This window comes from Phalacrocorax carbo, chromosome 4 (assembly GCF_963921805.1).
Source record: "Phalacrocorax carbo chromosome 4, bPhaCar2.1, whole genome shotgun sequence".
In the NCBI taxonomy this organism is placed as follows: Eukaryota; Metazoa; Chordata; class Aves; order Suliformes; family Phalacrocoracidae; genus Phalacrocorax; species Phalacrocorax carbo.
In genome coordinates this window covers 40256622-40277111 of record NC_087516.1, presented here as the reverse complement: position 1 = coordinate 40277111, position 20490 = coordinate 40256622, and the positions used below count along the sequence as shown (strand labels likewise).

The 20490-nt window shown below is 36.8% G+C and overlaps 1 protein-coding gene across 2 annotated transcripts in view; it reads right to left on the bottom strand.

The window, feature by feature from the left end:
* The window catches only part of GPM6A (glycoprotein M6A), a 128919-nt gene that overhangs the window by 100691 nt on the left and 7738 nt on the right, over positions 1 to 20490 (bottom strand). The window contains exon 1 of one of the 2 annotated variants that reach the window (XM_064449684.1): positions 7077 to 7165. The exons of the other annotated variant lie outside the window; for it this stretch is intronic. The gene's annotated coding sequence lies outside the window, so the exon portion shown is untranslated. Of the gene's footprint in view, positions 1 to 7076; positions 7166 to 20490 lie in introns of those variants that run through there. 2 annotated transcript variants of the gene reach the window in all.

Genomic DNA, 20490 nt, shown 5'->3' with positions numbered 1-20490 from the left:
AAAAACTACAAGAAACTGAAAACTTCCTTATAGAAAGAAAGAGAATCCTTTTATAAAAATACTAGTGAAAAGATGAAAAAGATTTACGCAAGATTACTTCCCATTTATTCAAGAAACAAGTAAGGCTTTCAAAAGCCATGGAGTTTCTCCAAACTCAAACACAAAATGAATGAAAAGGAAAATTTTCTCTGCTCTTTTGACGAGGAACAAAAATAGACTAGCGAATATACGTATGCTGGCTTTTAAAAACACTTAAATATGGTTGGGTTTACTTTTCTGTCTTATTAAAAAGATATATTTAATTGTCAAGGTAATAATTACCAATAAAGGTGACAGGTTAAAACAGCCAATTTGACTACGTCAGAAACTCTAATTACTTTTTCTTTTTGAAAACCAAAACCTCCTGTCCTTCTCCCTAAGTCTTTTTTATTAGTAGTAGTACAGTACCTGACTAATTTTTTAATTCTTGTATTCAATGGTTGGTTTATTTAAACTCTGCAGGGCAAGAATCAAGGCAGACAAGGCTGGTTTGTGAGAAATGGAGGGAAGAAAAAGATAACCTACAAGGAATATTGGGATGACCAAGACTTTTTAGCTCCTTTTGTCTAAATTTATATAGAGTATCATGTGGCATTGCACCAGATCATCTATCCTCAGTTTTAAAATTAATTCATTTTTATAATTACCTGCCCACCTTCCATTTGCAACTATTTTAATTGGAGCTTACCTACTTCTTATTTTTCCAATGTGCCATTATTTATAAGTGTATATACTTAGGAATATTTTTAAAACCTTTCTGAGATCCCCAAGTAGTTTGAATTTTTGTTTATATATAACAGAGTCCCCAGATTGTATTTTTTCTGCTACTTCTGAAATATCTGCAGGCCCAAAACATGAAGTGTCAAGTGTTTACCATGCAACATGATTTAACTCTTCAGCAGAAGTAATTGCTGGTGACGGGAAGCATACCAGTTGTGAAGGTGACAAGACTTACATGCTATATCAGGTCCAGATGTGCAGCATTTTGACATTGGCCCTCCTAGTTTTTTTTGGAACAGCTGAGACTTATGTGTAAGATACAGGGAAGCCTGGCTCCCTATGTTAGCATGAATGGCAAAACAGAGCTGGCTGCTGCTACTGTAACCCATTCTATGGCTGCTGCTATGAGAAAACTGATTGTTGGAATTCCTACCCGAATTAATTTCTTTTTAAAAAACTTCATATCTACAGAACAGCATATACACCTCAGCTCTCTGCAATGCTTTTATTTTACAAAAATAGATGTTTTTACCAACGCCCATCAAAATAACAGTCTAATCATTTCTCTTCCAGTCGTCAGCTACTCGACTAAGGCAAATGAACACACAGTCCATGGAGCAGTGTCATTAACAAAGCTTAGTTTCCTCCAGATGCAAGACTTTCACTGATGCCTTGACTTGGTTGAGGGAAAGGTTTTAATCTCTATGCAATTATAAGTTTCCATTGTTTTCCCTTGACAGCCCTTCTTTTGCAAAGTATTTTAGTGCTAACATTTAGGCTTCAGCATCAACTGTAGATATCGGTAATTACTATGAACTTGTGGATGTTCAAATTCAAGTTTCCTCTGTGTGTAGACTACTTTTCAGAAACTGGTATGAATTTAATATCACTAGCGTCTTTTGAATGTTGGATGCCTGTTTTAAAGCAACCTATATTAAAGATCAGGATAAAATAGCAGTTCTTTCACCTTCAGATTTTTCTGGCTAAATCAAAATATTTAACTTACAGTACCAATAAAATGCTAATAACTATTGAACTCAAGCAGATGAATAGAAAGTGCTAGTGCTTTATAATGCCTTTGTGAAAGTTTGGAACCTTCTACCCATTTGAGAAAAGTTACTTAAACAGCCATGGAAAACTCTGCTAATTCCCACCTTTACTTGCAAGTGAAGCTTCGCAGCTCATGGAGAGATAAGCATTTGCACTATGCAATATAAAAGCATTTCCATTAATTTTCTGCCTGTTTAAATCAGAACAAAATTGGTTCAAGAGATTCTGACAATAATGACAAAGCTGTAATTTAAAAAAATGGAAACAGAGCATTTTATCAATTATATGTTTGAAGCCTCCAGCTAATTTGACATTACTTTTTTCCCCACACTCTTAAATATGCTGTTGGGGTAGTGCAGAACTCCTTTTCAATAGGGCAGAAAGGTTTTTCTCCTTCCTTGTTTGAAATTTTTGTGTAAGTACAGTTTATTTCCAAGTTTATTTCACTTATGTACAAATCATACATAGCTTCACTTGCTTTTAAGTTTCATGGTTATTAATTTTGCAGACATGTAGAGTCCCTTTTGTAGGGACTGTAAATAAAGCTGACTTTACTCAGGTGGTTTTTAGTTCAGTGGAGTTTTAGCTGCTGTCTGTAAGGATAGCAAGAATATACCACTACAAAAACTGAAGATGAGACACTAATCCGAACTGTATGACTCACTTCAGCTTTATTTTGAAATACCATTCTCTATGAACTGCATATACTGAAATAAATTAAATTTTCAAGATGTCTACAGAGGATGCATCTACATTATGCCTTCTTGAGAACATACTATAGTATTACTATATCATACTATAATTACTACTTATTAATATTAGCTATATTATTAGTATTGCTATTACTATATTATTGCTAGCACTAATTACTATATACCATATTATAGTACAGAATAGTATCCTATTCTATTCTAACACCTTCATCCACTCTAAAAAGTTTAAAATATCGGGACTAATTTTTTTTCAGTTCCTTATCTTCTCATCACTTAGAACACTAGGTTTACAAAAGATTTTTAAGCCAATGAGGAGATGATTTCACCTATGAAAAAAAAGTCCATTAAAATGAGATCTCTTGAAATTAAATAAAAGAATCTTGAGAAATTCAGTGATTGCACAAGAAATTACATTAATTTTCTTCTTTCATCATTGAATAATTTGTCACAATCTAGATCAGACTGACAAAAAGCAGAAGAGTTTTTTTAGCTTGGAAAAAACCCAAAGTTCTCTTTTTTTCCTTCATCAGCATTTGATATGCTTCTAGATGAAACTATCTCCAAATTGCTTGTTTTAAACAACCCAAGGAAACAGAAAAATTAAGAACACATGATGGACAGTGAAGCTTACAGTCTATTGATTTTATTTCCCCTTTTTGTGCCTTTAAGTGAGAGCAGTTCTCTCTCCTTCACTAGCACCTCCCCAACACTAAGCCTCCAAAAAAACCCCACTCCAAACAAAGATACAGTCAATGAAGAGTGTCGCCTAGTACCATACATAAGAATTCCAACATGTGGAATTCTGCTTATTTATAGATTCATGGAATACAGCACTTCTTCAGTTGCTTCTCTATAGAGAGGTGTGGCAGAGGGGGGAAGAGAACGGCAAATCAGAGCAAGATCTAAAGCAGTTATGAAATATTTATCTTTCTTCTGTCATACATTAGAACAACTAGATTCAGCTGATGTATAATACATTCAATCCCCCCAAACTAAAATAATATCCAAAGACTTAAGAACAAAGCCATAATGTATAGCATCAATTGCTGTGCATTGCTTCATTTTATTTGTAAGTTTGCATTTCTATCCCCACCACCACCACTGAAAGACAATCCACACATTAAATAAACAGGGAAGAATCTGCTGCTGGTTTCAGCACCCAAGCAATTTTTCCTCCCTGCCCTCCAGTGACACCATTTGAGAGCGGCAGGCCGGGAGCCCACTCTGCGCATGTTTCCTGGACCACTGTGGTTGCCTTGCCAACGAGCAGGGAGAACTCAGGGCTTACATCGGGCATTTCAATGCAGTGACCCAATTACTGTCTGTCAACAAATTCACTGGGACAATAGCGAGTGTAACACATTACAGAGATTAAATCCCAGAGACTGAACTACAAAGATGTCTGGAACAAAATCTTAGTTCAGTTTGAAAGGCCAGAACACTATAAACAGAGTTAGCTGTAATATGTTTTAATGTTTTAATCCTCCAATGTATTTGTTGCTTTAAAGGAGAAATTTCTACCATAACAACCTGCATTCTTTGTTTGTGTATTTATATTTTTAACTACTTTCACAAACCTAAGTCAATATTGCTGTAAGAGTAATGGGAATCAAATATGTTTTGTATGTTCCATTCTTGGCTAGAACTGGGCAGAATTAAAACACTAAAATGTTCTCCCAAGCTATAAGAATTGTAATGGTTATTTCAGAATGTATTTGTACAGGTGGCCATCATAGGAGAAAATAATTTTAAAACCCTGTGATTTCTGTGAGACAGTTACATCATAGATTTATGTTTAAAAATGAACTGTGTGCAGGTTAGTTACAGGTTTTCCATGCTGTTCTGCCCTTTCACAAATATGTTATCACAGGCATGCTCAAAAAAGCTTCCCCCTACTTTGTTTCCCAGTTTCCCTCTGTTCTTTTCATTGTCTGCAAATAGATTATTCCAATATAAATAATTTGCTTGAAGAGACTGGCAACTATCACGAGAACTAAATATACATAATGGCATAGTACCAAATGTAAAAATACATATTTAACATATATTTATGTACATTCTTTTGTTTCTTAGCAATATTACCTTGTCACTTTAAATGAAAGTCAACAATTAATTTTAACGGCATGTGTCACCAGTTACCAAATGGAATTATCTGAGGAACCATGCAGAGAGCAGAAAATAGCTGCAGCCTTCTGCAGCATCTGTAGAACAGGCTATTTTTTAAATCACTGTGGGTTTATTTATGTTTACTTCTACTATTTTGTATACATGTATTAGTTTCCTGGCTATAAGAACCCATACTGCATCTATTTGATATTACCAAAATTCTGGGACTGTTTCTCCACTACCTGCCCTCCAGCACAAATATCTTTCTGATTAACACCTAAGAGTGGGTATCACTTCACATCTTGAAACTGATGTTTCCAAACCTGATGTGGCTTGCAGACATAAATAGTGTCCATATAACATACTCTTGTTTTAGTTTTTTTTAACTTATTGTCAGGAGGCAGGTGCGAATGCAAACACTCCTTATCCTTGCCTGAGATCACAGACACCACACAAACTTAAAGGTAAAAACTTTATTCTAGACAAGTCAGCGTCAGTAAGTGGTAAGAATTGCAATTCTAGGTTATATAGAATATCCCTGCAGTATTGTCTAATGGTTCAGCTAGCTTATAGAGATGGTGAACCACACACAACCCTTTCACTCCCAGCCACCTTTCCCATGCACATTCTTTATATCCCACACTACTCAGCACTCAGTCCTTCCTCTGGGCTCTTCTAGTTTCTTTTTTTTCCCCAAATTAAATCCCAAATCTGCCATATTTTCAAAGTGCTCCCTAAGCCCATGCTAATATGCCATGCAAAAGTAACATAGTGGCTCTCCTTTCTATCTCCCAGGAGGATTATCTTTGTTTATAACCTTGCCTTGTTCCTTACACAGCAAATTCATCTCTATATTTGCTGTTCAAAATATCAGAATATTATAAAACCATGTTACTAATATTTGCCAAAATACATATTTTATCAAATCCATAATCTCTCATTCTTCACAGATATTAGACACCAGTAACACAGATACACACCTGTGTTGATTTGCTGTTTCCACTCTTTTGCCCTCTTCCTTACACTCAACTTCTCTCAGACACAGGGACTTCCATTATTATGCTAATATTTTCCAATTTAAACCACAGTTTTATTTACTAATTTTTCAAAACCAATTATTAAGCATGAAATTGGCTATGCATGGTATCCCTCTAGGCTGCAATCTTTAAAGTTACAGCCAAAAAACCTCCCACTATTCCAAAGAGTGAAGTTAAAAGAAAATAAATTAATTTGCCCTCAGGGTTGGGAAATCTAGCAAGCTTTACTTTGAACAACTTTAAGATCTCTTTTAGGCTTTACACTCCTGTAGACTTGAAAATGGCAACGGGACAGGTGTAGACACAGAGATGTGCCCTTTAAAGCATTCCTAAAAATTCCCTCTTGATCCATGAAATTTGTGGTACACACATGCACACTCACTCAGTGGAGATTTGCTTCCCCTTCCCTCCCCTCCACCCCCAGCAAGATCATCTGCTTTACATCTACCAGTGACTAAAAGGCATCTCAGTTTCTCTTCAACACATCCTTAATTGAGAATCATTGTGAGAGAATGATTTCAGGATTTTTGCCTCCATGGAAGTGGAGCTTTCCAAATATCATTTGGCATCAATGTCCACAGGAGCACTTTGGAAGGGAAGAAAGTACTACTTCAGCTTTCTATCCACTTCTCAAACCACTTCTGGAAGGGAAAAATCAGACTCTACTATCTGCTTTCACTGTTAGGTAACCCTCCCTTCCCCTACCCAAGCCTGGTCTCTCTTCCTAGTTAGCAGCTTAGGGAAAACACCCAGTGGATCCCAGTCCAATGCCTCCTATCTCCATGACAAACAGCAGCAAAATACTGACAACAGTAGCAAATGCTTCCTGACACTGTGCTGCACTTCCCAAAGCCAAAGACTGAGGCAGTAAAAATGAGATAATTCACTCTTTTGTACTAGAGGAACATTTTATGATTGATTGCACATGCTGCACTCAGCTTTTGGCAAGTATCACCAAAGAACAACTTTAGCACTGGACTATACTCCAAGCAATGTTTTTATAAAAATTAACAGGGACATCCTATGCAGCACTGCAAGATAACTAGAGGTACAGGGCTAAGAGTTCACAGGAACTCTTCAACTAGCAGACATAGCATTTTCTGTCTCTTTTGTGTTGTTGCCTGGGGAAAATGCAAAAGTCCTCAAGGCTTCCTCTCTGGCTAAAGTCTCAGTGCCAATGCCACCCCCAACACAGCTTTGCACAGATCCAGCATAACTACTACAGAAATATCTTCTAGCTGAAAAGTGATTCTGGTTTTCTTCTCTGAGCTTCTTGTTCAATAGCAAATAGCAAGAGTAAAATATCATGTAGATATCATATCACATCCCCTAGACACAGAATAAAAGGTGGAGAACCTCATGTCCTAACAGCTCCCTTTCTACACTAAACACTAGCAGTCCATCTACTTACCTCATTTGCCAGCCACTGGCAACTCCAGCAGCTCATGTAATACCATACAGCCCTGACGGTCTCTGACACATCAGAGACACTTCACTATCCAGCTGCTGCAAGCGCAGGTCTTCATTGAACTGATATAATGACCTAACATTATAAACTCAGTCTGTATCCACCCACTGCATTTTACAACATCCCTTGACACAGAGCCTTTGACTACATATTTTGGAAAGCCCTGTTATTACTTGCTTTAGGAGCCAGAAAGTCCATGACTCAAGTGAAAGGGACAGCTCGCACCCAAGCAGCAGCTGCAGTGGGGTCACAAGACTTGTTAACGTAAAATAATTAATTGTGTAAGAGTCCATTAATTGCATAAACTGTAGAGACAGGAAAATCAGGTCCCCATATGCCACTAAAAACAAGTTTGGGGTTTTTTGTTTTGGTTTGGTTGGGTTGGGGTTTTTTGGGGGGAGTGGGGGTGGTGTTTTGTTTTTTTAAAGGTGCTTGCATTCTTTCACTGATTTTCTTGTTCCTGAGCCTTCAGAAAGCAACCACTTCACATTTTCAAGATGTTTCATACATTTATGACATTAAGACTAATATTATCATTTAATCCTTATTACTTAGTCCTTGGAAATTTTGAAAGCATAAGCAGACATGCCATACAGCTCCAGGCAGCAGCCACCTAATGTACTACATAGCTACTCAAAATTCCCTCATGATGAAAGTCCTCTTCACTGTTTTGTTGTTCTTTTGTTCTGCAGTGACAATGAATAATGGTAATCAGTTATTTCTTCCAGACTAGCTCACCCCCAGATCTACTTGGCTTTGCTGAACAGTGGAGCATGAGAAAGCTGCAATCACTTTCCATTTTCCTCTCTCCTAATTTCACTTGGCGAGGCATGCCAACATACAACTGTGCTTTCCCATGCTGCTAGCACAGGAAGTCTTACTGGTCTGTTTTATATCATGACTCAAATATGATGGCCTAATGCTTGCTGCACAACAAAGGCATATATTCTACAAAATGCATTTTTCCCTCAAAATATTTTCTTGAAGCTCTGTTCATCATCATTTATAGGACTTAGTTTCTTCCACAAAACTGAGAAAACCAAACTGTTCTGCAAAATGTTATGCATATGCTTTTCTGGCAACTACAGTAGAGTTATATTCAGAAAGTACAATCATTATTGCACAGCTAGTACAACCCACCACATACTATAGTCCAAGACTGCAAGCTCACACATTACATTTGTCTTCTGAGCACCTTTTACTACTACCTCACCTGCCTCTACTCAGGGCTTAGAAAAGCACTTTTCACAACTAAACAAATCTGCCATATATTTACTCCTTCTTTCAGCAATATATCTGTCTCCCAGGAACAGCAGTGTTTACTTATGGACAAATAGTTTTCTATGCATGTCACAATATAAAGAAAGCACTACACTTATGTATGGAAAAAAATCAAGCAAAAAAGAATGAAGCTTTCAGCTTTCCCAAGAGACTGCCATAAAATTAGATAAAATTTTGAGAAGAATAATCTTTTTTCCAAAATTTTTGAATTAATAAATGCAGTTTCATAGGTTTGTACCAAATTTGTGCAAAATTAATGCAAAGCTTTCCTTTGAATACTACTCACTTGGAAAAAAAAATGAAAACAATTGGAAAGATGCAATTTCCCCTTTCGTTCTTCCTCTCCCACTCCCTTTACCTCCTTCACACCATTTCAAGCAGAGTCAAGTGCTCAGTTGTACAACATTTCAGGATACTGACATTTAAAAGCCATTGCAATCTCTGAGTATGAAAACTATATTGGCCACTTTAACAAAATATTTACATTATCTCTACACTCCAGGACATTGAATATGTGGCCAAAAATAAGTGTTGTTAAAAAAAAAAAGAAAAAGAAAGCTGACTTTGTAGAGCTAGAGCTTCTTTTGCAGGAAAACAGTCCCAATAAATAGAAAAATCCCCAAAAATGTCAGTAAAGCATTCCTTTTTGTATAGTGGATGTGACATACATAATATAACTGGTTGATGAATATAACTTCATTACTAAAAGTCATCTAGTATGACCTTTAACTTATATGTGGCTCCACTGTTCATGAGCAATGAACCATTCCAAGTTCACAGCAATGGCACCTTTTTGCTTGCTTTTGGTAATCTACATTTGAGTCACAGCAACAACTTAGCACTTTCTGGCTATGTACAGGATTTAAACAGGCCTGATCCTTCATCAAGGTACTAACTCAAAGAGCTTATCCAAGAGATTGGATCAAATTTCAGATAATCATTACAAGCGGTGACATATACACTGATATATTAGGACTAATCTACATTCAGATATTAGATTATAAAAAAACTGAGCCTGGGGTGAGGTTTCTTTTTTTTTTTTTTTCTGGCCATCATACAAAGAAATAAATGCTTATGGTCTAAATAAAAAAAAAAAAGACTAAACAAAGAAAATTTGCAGTCCTCATAATACAGCAGTAGGAGAGAATTTTCAATTCCTTCACTTAAGGGATGGGGAAGACAATTCCCAAGGACACTGTTTAAGACTAATAACTTAGCCCCAGAAACAAAGCTTTCCCCCCCTCCACCACCCCTGAGGCACACCTTTGAGAAGCAGGTTTTTTTGTTCTCCAAAGCATAAGGAAATAATAGGAGTTGTGACAGCACTCACGTATACAATGTGAAAACCATGTTTCCTCAGGAATGTGGTACATGGGTCAGTGTTTCACTGGACTGACTTCTTAGCATTATCATTAATCTTCCCTAGTGAGTTTACCCTGCTGTTACAATTCTTGACTGGATGTTGAAGATAAAGTTTCATCCACTTTTCCTCAACCCACGTACTAGACAGACTAACTTCAGAGACCTTTATGTCTTGCACTTCATCTGTTTCATTTGCAATAAATCCTTCCCTCTTATTTTTATATCTAGGGAAGCTTATAACAGTTTGATGTTGTTTTCGGTCATTCTAGTGTTGACACTTGTTGTCTGCAGTCAGACCCCAAGGAGGGCAGAACTGCTCTTCATTATTATTCAGCATGTCAGCAGCAAAGGCTAACTTTGCCTTTCATGTGATTTCACCCTAAAAATAAAATACCAAAGCCAAAGGAGGAAAAAAAAAATCAAAACCCACCACAAAACCATGCACAACATTTCAAGTTATTTGGAAGAATGCAAATGAAAATGAGGATAGGGCATATGCATGCAAAAACCTTAGCCGCACCACCATAGCCTCCATGTAACCCATATCCGATTGATAGAATATGTTACATATATGATTTTAAGAATAACTTTTTCTTTGAAATCATAAAGGCCAGAAATTACTTTTCTAATGCAGCTACAAAGATTTTGTTCATATCACATGATTTCAGGAGCTGCTATATAAGAGGACTTCAAACTTGCAACAAAGTGGTGGATATGCAGAAAGCTGCCTGTTTCAACAATTAATCTAAGTGTACATCTTGTTAGCAGAAAGCAGCGTTAGAGAAAGATCTAAAAACAGATTTAAACAAGATAGCTTAAGTAACAAAAATAAATGTTGTTACAGCAGTACAGAGCTCAACACAGCATACTCCTTCCACTAAGATAAATTAAATGGTGGTGATGCTTATGCTTCTGAGTAGAGACTGGATGCACGGTGACACAAAGGGACCACATCCCGTTCACCACTGAAGAAGATACTCAGAGTCTCTCTTTTTGCAGGCAGTACAACAAATGTATTCAGAGAAAGTGGATACATTTAAGAAACAGTCTCTTGAGTACATTTCTATTAAGAGTTAGGCCTGCTAATCTCCTTCCAGATGTCAGCCTTAAATTTTCTTTGTATTTGGGGTTATATTCCATCAAGTGCTGTTAATACAAAGTCCATGTTTGCTGCTGCTAAAGACAGAACAAAGTTCATCATCATTTCATTAGCTGAAAATGTTGCAGTCACCTTCCTAAGGAAAAACAGCCATTCATTTCAAGGAAATGCATACTTTTTTAAAAACAAACAGGTGTGCAAACACAGGCCAATTAGTCACTCTTGGGTATCACTTGTGTAAAAGGAGTAAAAAGAGACACTGATCCCTAGTAGAATCATATCTGTCCTGAACTTTTCATATTACATGTCTACTATCACTAAGAAAACCAGTTCGTTTGAAAGGGCTGCAGTTAACTTTCTGAACTGTTCCTTCCTTTGGCACACTGCACAGACATCCACCATATGTATAGCACAGCATTCTGCCTTAGATTATGTCACTGCTAAATATCAAAGGTCTGTCACTCTTTGTTTTAACAACACATATGCCATATGCATAATGATTGCATCTTCTTTAGTTTTGCTCATTTAAATAAAATATTTGGTTAGAAACTGAAGTGGGATAGACAAGATACTTCAATTACCGTGTATTCCACCTTTAATGTAAAGAACTTTTAATTGCTGCAATTTATTTATTTATTTATTTACAAATCACTAAGCATTCCCTGGGATGTTTCATCTTTCTTTAGTATCTAGAGGTCTCAGTTAAGATAAGACTCCCATTGTAGAAATGTAGAATATAATCTACTAAAGCAATAAAGAAGTCATAGAATGGGTGGAAGAAATGAAAGCTTATATATGTGCTATATGGCTTTTCACATATGGCAAACCAAGACACAGTGAGTTACAATAAGATGTTTCAAGGGCACAAACAATTTTGTAGGAATTTCTGTAGGTCAAATTGAAAAATATAAATTATATAGATAATCAGTTTCAGATTATATCCTTTGATGGGATTTTTGTTTTGTTCTTTTTACCCTATTTGTTTAAAGGCAATTGTTGATACCTAGTAATGTTATTACAATAAAGCAGTTGTTTTTACAACCAGTTTATACAAATGTTCTACCTCACAGAACCAGGGGTATGGCATATGTTCATTAAGAATTTTATTTCATATCCCCTACAGGTTCACTTTCATCCACACTAACATTTTTAAGCTTCTGCTGCAGGAGTTTCATAACCCAGCTTCACAGAAAACTATCACCTCAATACTGCTTTCTTTAAGTGGTAAAACAGGTTAAGGTGAGCTGGGAGAGCTCACTAAAATGAAGTGTCTTATGAATTTTGGCTGCATATTCCACCTCTCATTTTCAAAAAGTGAGAAGGTCTACCAAGTATATATTGAATACAAATGAACCAACTTCTTACTGTTATTGTACATTATCATTACCATTGCAAACACTCTGGCTATTTACCCAACTTATTAGCTCATATATAAGAAACATCTGGATAAAAGCACATTGTTCCATGAGCAGTACAGCTAAATGATCTTTTTTTTCCCCTATATCTTTTTGAAAAAGTCTTGAAAATACTTACAATGGTATGATTTTTGAAGTTTGTTTTCTCTCAAATCCAACAAGAAATCTCCAAAATAACACAGTATTATTGCTTACCTAACACCATCATCAGCTGTAATTAAAGTTGGACGACAGCAACTGGAAGATATTGCCAGAGGCTAGTTGTATTAATAGATACTGCAAAGACTGTATACTTAATACAAAACGATTAAAATATATAGGATTCCCAGTCTCCTCTGTCTTGATAACATACTATGTCTTTGAACTGGACAAAATTAGACTCATCATTTAGCTTTTTGATGTCAACAAGTTATTCAGATAAACCAAATCAGCTGTGCTCATCAGTGCACTATCTTCCAAAAAGGTGGTCACTATCAGGAAGACAAGTTTACTATAAACTAGGGAGAAGGATAATAAAGAGCAATTAAGCATGCAGAATGATGCTGCAGGCTAGAGAAACTGAGCTGATAAACCTTGAACCAATGGCAGGAGCACAGAGCCTTCTAGGATACGTCATTGGCATTCTGGCCCACAGGATGCTTTCCTCCTTCTACAGAGAAGCAGCGTGGATTTCATTCATTTCTAAGCTGTGCAGTTCACCAGCACGGAAACATAAGAGTGGAATGGAGATAACAACCGAAAGACAGTATTTCACTAGCTGATAGCTCAGAAGAAATGAAAGCATAGCTGCTAGCAACAAAACAAACAAGGCCTATGCTCCTGCAACTACCTTGATACTGAGGAACCTCTGAAGCTTCATTTAAAGTTCTTTTTCCTTTGTATTTGTCCTTGAATAAGAATAGTATTGAAACGGTCTTGAGGCATTATATTTTTCCCATATGAAAAACAGCTCCAGAACTACAGGCTCTTAAGAGGTTTTCTTTAACAAGATGGTTATCACTACTTTGAATATACGTACATATTTTTGAACTTCCCTGCACTGCTAATAAGCAAAACCTGCTGAATACATCTGCAAGCTGAGTAACTCAGATACATAGCACTTATTACACCATTGCCACTGAGGATGTAAAATGACTTAACTAATACCAGCTCCAAATACATACTACATAACCAGCTCCATAAACTGCCTGTAAAAATTTCTAAAATGTCAGACGTCAGAGCAGATATTTATCCTCTACATATAAATAAAAGCCCAATTCTGCCTGTACAGAATACCTTACATTTACAATGGCTTTGTTGGGATGTACAAAAAATAGAGTACTGGATAACAGAAATGTGGTTATTTTATTAGCTACAGTCATAAAATTGTGGACTGACATGAGTATTTGTCAAGCATTATGTCACAGAGAAATATACTTTCAGTTTTAAAGCAAACAATTGCATATTCTGAAATGAGACCACCCTGAATTAGTCATTTCCATTAAAACTATGGAGTAGAATTGCCTAGCAACCAAGAAAATTAATTCAGAGATTAAAATAAACACTGTGACACTGACGGAGCGACTGCTATTCTAACCCAACAACCATAAAGACGCTTAGAAAAGAGGCTAGTGTTTCCTTAATTTTTCTTTAAAAAGGAAAACCAAACAATTTTTCTTAAAAAAGGAAAACCAAACAATTTCATAAAATGAGTCATAATGGACAAAGAATAAAAACAGTCAAAGAAATTGCATAAAGCAAATGCCAATAATTACCCTCTTTTTGCATAACATCATTAAAATGAAAAATATAGAAAGTTTTTTCATATTCTGAAAATAGTGAATGAATTCCTGTGGAGGTTTCTAACATGCTTCCCCGCTTCCAAAGAGCAAATTTGTCTCATTGCATTCATTCCATGCAACCATGCAAGTATTCTATAATTTAGTACTTACTAGCTTAATTTATTACAGAATTTATGACCATGCCTACCTGAAAAAACTGTCCAGCATTATTACCCACTACTACCCCTCATCAAATTATTCCTCATCACATTTCTGTAGAGAAGCTTTAAATTATACAGTTTATCACACTGAGGTTGTTATGGAAAAAATGTAACAGATTAAGGACAGTAAGGATGACTGCAATAATTTAATGACTGCTATTCTTATATTGCTTGTTACATCTGGGCCATTGTGTAATTCATTGTCCCTGAAGGACTACAAAAAGCCTAGTAAAATTATCCTTTTCAAAAAACAACCACATTCTGTAGCAATGTTGAAGTCTATCGCCTTGTCAGGACATGAGATTAGAGTAATGATTACAGATCAGCGATTCCCGAGTGGCAGTACTTTCAGATATCTACTAGTAGACAGTCCATCTTTCCAGCTTGAGGTACAGTTTGTACGCACTCAGAAAAAAAGATCAGGAATTATGAGGGCAAGAACAACCAGAAGAGAAAAATGAGATCCCTGAGGATACCACAAGATTTAGCAACTGCAGCAGTTGCATCAAATCTAGAGACTACCTTAAAAGATAATAATAAAAATAAAACAATATGAGAATTAAATGAAGACAGACAAGCAGGAATAACTGTGCGTTAGAAGGTAACTTCCCAGGCGTGGACATAACTGTACTTTTCTATCATGAAAGAACAGTATATTTCAGCTCTTTGGTTGTGTTTAATATTCACAAAGCACACCCAACAGCTAGCTACAGGTCCTTTAAAATTTTGAAATCTGTGTATTGCAATTACAGTCAAGAAATGCAGAGGTGCCTGAACTGGATTTTAGAAGTTAAGGATCTCAATAAATACGCAATAAAGTACATATTTTCATCTTCTAGAAGGGGATATGACAGGTAATAATGGAAGGATATCTGCTGGAAGCACAGGTAATACTGATGGTATGGGCATGAAGAAAATACTAACAGCAGAAGTCCTCCATATGCAAACATATCCATAAAGCTGATAAAAGACCCCAAATGTCCCTAACAGGCTCCCCTGTGTCTTCAATATTTAATGACTGTTCCAGATGGGGAGGGGGAGAAAAATATCCTGTCTGAACCATTAGCAGAAACACAGCTGACCTAAAAAACCTACTCACTTCTAGGTTATAATTACTCCAGTGTTTTCACTAGTGAACACTGCTCATAAATATAGAATAATTCTGAAAGATGACAACTTGGAGAAATGGTAGCTTCCCTATGCCATTGAACAGCTGAAATAAATTTAGTTTTTATTTTCTGGCCTTTATGCCACATGCCATGGGTGGTGTTGTAGCATATATGTTTTACTAAACTCAGGACATTCACAGTGATAAGTACCTTTTTTGGTTAATTTTATTTGTGTGAAGAATGGTTATAGTGTATGATAGAAGCTACTCCTGCAAACTCTACACACAGCTGACAATAGTATCATTTTTCCTTTTAAGATTTTAAACAGCAGTGTTTATATGGCAAAAATCTCAGAAACAAATGCCCATTTTCTGTGTTCACACTAGACGTTGTCAGAGTCCAGAACCCTGTAATAGCAGAAAGCCCTGTAATAGGCCCTCTGCTCAGAAGGATTTATCAAACATCTGCTCCACTCTAGCCCACAAAATACAGGCAACTAACCAATACACTGCTTCAGACCTGCATTAGAAGACCAAAGGTCTTACCTGTAGTTTGTTACAAGGGGACAGCGAGAAGGATAACACCAGTGTTTGTCCCTGCACTAGCAGCAGGAATTTAATGAAGTTAAACTCCCAGATAATCTTAGAAAGCAGACTATGACCATGTTGCAGAGAAAAGGTAAGAAGGTCACTAGTAGCCTGCCTTGGGGAAAATTCCATCTGCACAGCAAATTTGATGATCGGCTTGGCTTAAGCATGTGAACAAGACACACTAGCAAAGTATTTCAATATCACTAGAAGGTCCAGTATACTCTGTCCAAAAGTGAATCCATAATCTAGTAATTCGAAGGAAAAACACAAACAAAAACCCTTAAAAATTAAAACAGCCAAGAAGAAAAGAATAATAATTTCTTGGAAACTACAGACAGCCACGGGAGACCGCAAAGCACGCTAATCAACTGTAATACCATGCAAAACAAACAAAAAAACTCCAGCTAATAAACTCCATTCAACCTTCCTTCCAGTCTCCTCTCAGAGTCTATTAAATTGCATCATCATATCCTCTCACAGATTTCCTGTCAAAAACCTAATGGCTACATGCAAATTACTCCATGGCATTGTTAGATCTTAATCATAAAGACTGCGCATATGCTTCCTTTTTGCTTATGTGAATAACTGGTATACAACCAATGGGATTAGTCACAGTGCATGACATCAGATATGTACATGAAGCCTTTGCATGGTCAGAGCCTCGGTCATTGATTTTCCAGATTTTGAAGTTAATTTTGTCTATAATTTCAGAAGCATTACCCTAAAATCAAGGAAAATATGTGCATTTACAAGAAAAACCTACTCATTTCTACAACATTGGTGGGTAGTGTGAATGAAAGTGGTCCTTAATACTCTACTAGGACTATGAATTTTCCAGCAAAAGGGAAGTATGATGTAGCAAATATAGTCAAGACTAAATAGAATAAAAGTTTTATGGCTCAGAGGAGTAGATCTCAAGCTAGTTATGAACACTTGGAAAACAAGATAATGTTTCATTTTGATCTAGTTCAGCCATCTAGTTAAGTAACATGGCAATAAGTTTCTTCTGAATAGCGTGAGAACTACAAAGAGAATCTGCAGGTGTTTATAAGGAACTGCAACCTAATACAAAGAGGAAAGGCAGAGGGGAAAGCAAGGTTATGCTTATTTATAATGTTAAAAGTGTATGTTGATCAGAAGTAGTGGTCAACCTCTCAGTGAGAAAGTCTCCGAGGTCAATTGTACTGCTATATTGAAGCATCCCAACAAATAGGAAAAACATTGAATTTATCTAACATATTCAGACTATTTAATGAGAAAGTAAATCACTGTATTTATGTCATTCAGCTAGAAATGTAAGTTCCTTTTCTATATAGGAGTGGTTTATCAACAAGTCATGAACCAAGGCAAACCATGTTAAGTGGGAAGCATTTCACGCTAAAGCTACTCAGTTTAAAAATCAATAATACAATGTTCAATAATACAATTGAATACCTTTACGAACAACACAGTGGCCAGTAGTCAATGGTCCCTTTCTCAAGGCAATTTCAGACATTTACTTTCATCTTCAGTTATGCATATTGAGTTACTATTTACAATGATTAACCAACCTACTACCTCCATAAGTTCAAGTACATGCTTTTTATCGGTAGATCACTGTTATGAAAAACACTATCCTCTTAAAGTTTATAAGTGCTTTTGAGCCATATGCAGAGTTCAGATTGTTATTGATTTTACCATTATCATTATCAGTAAAAATAAAAATCTGTTCATGGACATCTGCTCAGTTAAGATTTTTCACAATGGACTAATCCACAGCCAGAGAGGTTGAATCTGGGCTCACTGCACCCAATAGCAGCTACTGCTCCCCCTTGCTTCTACTGCAGCTATCTGACCTGTTTAACACTGTACTCAGGTAGGGCACAGAAGCATTTGCCTGCTCCAGACGACAACAGCACCTTCTGCTCAGTTGTTCCCCACCTCCTTGGTTGAAAAGTGAGCATATCAAATGTAAGCATCCCAGAGACCAGGTCCAGCCTCCAAGTTGTGCCATGAACATGGTAAATAAATTATGCAGAAAAATGTAGTTGGAAATATAATCTTCACCATAGAGGTCACAGAACAAGCTAGAAGTTGCTGAGTATAAATCAATTTGTACATATGACATGAGGATGCAATATGGTGTCTAACTGGTAAAGGGCAAGGATTAATTTACTGAAAAGGTTAAGGCAACTTTGGCTTGTATATTGCCATTTGCTAACAGGGAATGCAATCCTCCACTGAATGACTTCACAGTTAGTTAGGTAACCCACAAACACTCCCTCGAGTAAGATCAAGAATATGCCTCCTTCTGGAACAAAAGTCCTTCTACCTCTCTAACAAGTAAATGTAAATTCTCCTGTACTTTGTAGGGGAGGGTAAATGCTCTGTTTTCTATTACTTGAACTGTGTATTTACTTCTCCTTATCCAATAGGAACGCCTCAGAATTTGCAGTTCCTGGTAGTATTACCGAGGGCTTATCACGAACCACAGCATATACAAATTATTCAGAGAGGGCTCTATCAGTAGGCTATGTACAGATGTCTTTGCCAGCATGCCTAGAACACCATGAAATTCAAGGTGTTCCATAAATTCCCACATGACATTCTCAGGCCATTTGGGCTTTATGGGTCAAAATGTATGACTTGAACTTTCCCAAAAGACCAAGGAGATGACCAGGTAAAACCCTGAAATATGGTCTGCAGTGTACTTCTATAAGCTAACAAAGAGACTGTCTTCAAGTTTCTTCAGGGCTTTATATGCCACCATAATACCTAGAGTCTAGACTTTTTTTTGGGGGTGGAGGGGGGTGGCGGGGGGGGGGAGTTTCAAAAGATATCAGAAAGAAAAACACCCGGAACTGCAAATGTTTACTGATATAAAATGCTAAAGAACAGTCTTAAGACCTAAGGCTTATTTACTGATAGAACAGGAACAATAGAACTAGCAACAGTGCTAATTTTTCCATGGCCTTCCACCTCTAGTGCAGACTTAGAAGATTCACCCTTAGAAGCTGGCACAGTCTCTTGCTCACCACAGTCCAGATTCTCCTTGTCATACTAGAGAAACATATCACAGTGTCAAATTCTGTATGCAGATTCTAGCCTGCAAGTATTAAGAATTCCTAAAGCATTCAAGGTACTGTTAGTAACCTGCAGTATATCAGAGCAGATCTTTTGAAGGTCAAGGGTTCTTTGAAGTGAGATGTGTAATAGAAGGGTAAAAGAGATGGGGAGCTAACAACATGGTCAATGGAAGTAGAACATGACAGGATGTAGGTAGTGGCTTTCTTCTGGTGAGGCAAGGATCAGAACTCTATGCCATCCAAGCATAGGGATGAGTACCTGGCTTGGACAGGTTTCCTCATCTACCTCCTGAGATGCCAATCAAAACCATGACACCAGAAGCTCAGGATTTACTCCTGTATAAAAATACGCAAGCTCTTAGCTATGGTGAAATGTGTCTTCACTTGAGAGCTGCAAAGAGATATCCCAAGGTCTTCCCATGGCTGTTTTCTAAAGGCTTTTAAAGTAATTCAAAATTATGTCAGCTGCTTATTATTGCATATAGCTTAATAGAGTAAGAGAAGATTTGGTGGGAAATCAGGGGGTGGCAAGCTTTGATGGATTACATAAAGAAAGCTAAGCTGATTCACCAGTAGTAGAGGGTGCCACTACAATGTGGAGCCTCCCACACTGGCTACATCACCTTGCTAGGCAAGGGTATGCAGTACCAGCTTTCTCGCCAAAGAAACTAGGCCATTGGGTCAACTGTGATAACTTTTCCATGAATATGAGTGATATACTTTCCTTTTCCAACTAAGAGAATCTCTCGTCCCTTTAAGATAAAATGAAACTTCCTCTCCCTCTTCCCCTCAGCCATATATCAATTTATCAAGACCAGAAGAGATTTTTTTTTTTTCCTTGAGAGACTAAAATGTAAAGATCTGGAAGCCATTTAAAAACACTCTATCTCAAAACAGACCTTTTATTTCTAAAGAAACGCCTAAAATTTCCATCAAGGCCCTCTATAGGTCTTGTCTGAAAGACTAAATATTAGCATCTTTCATTCTTTTACCTCTAATATTGTCTTCCTCTATTTCCATATCAATTTCAAACTTCTTAAACCCCCTGAAGGTCTTTCAAGTTATACTGCTTATTCCTTTTTTTCTGTTCATCATATTGCCTCTTTCCAACCACTATCAGCACAATCATCCTCACTTTTTTCCCATTGTGCCTTAACGCAAAGCAATCCCTGCTTAATCACTTCACTATGCTATTATACTGTCTTCCTTCAAATTCATCCTTAATGTCCAATTTCACCTATATTAAAATCATCCTGATGCAGATTGAGAAGTAGGATGTGACCAGCTATGACTTAATTAATAAGCATGCATCACTTGTCATCTTATATTACATATTCCCAGAAGAAATTAAAAAATTATGTGGAATTTCATTTCCTTGCCTTCCAGATGCTAAGAAGAAAGTGATTCCACAGAAAATTGAAAATCAGGAAAACCAGGACAGCAGTCACAAAGAGC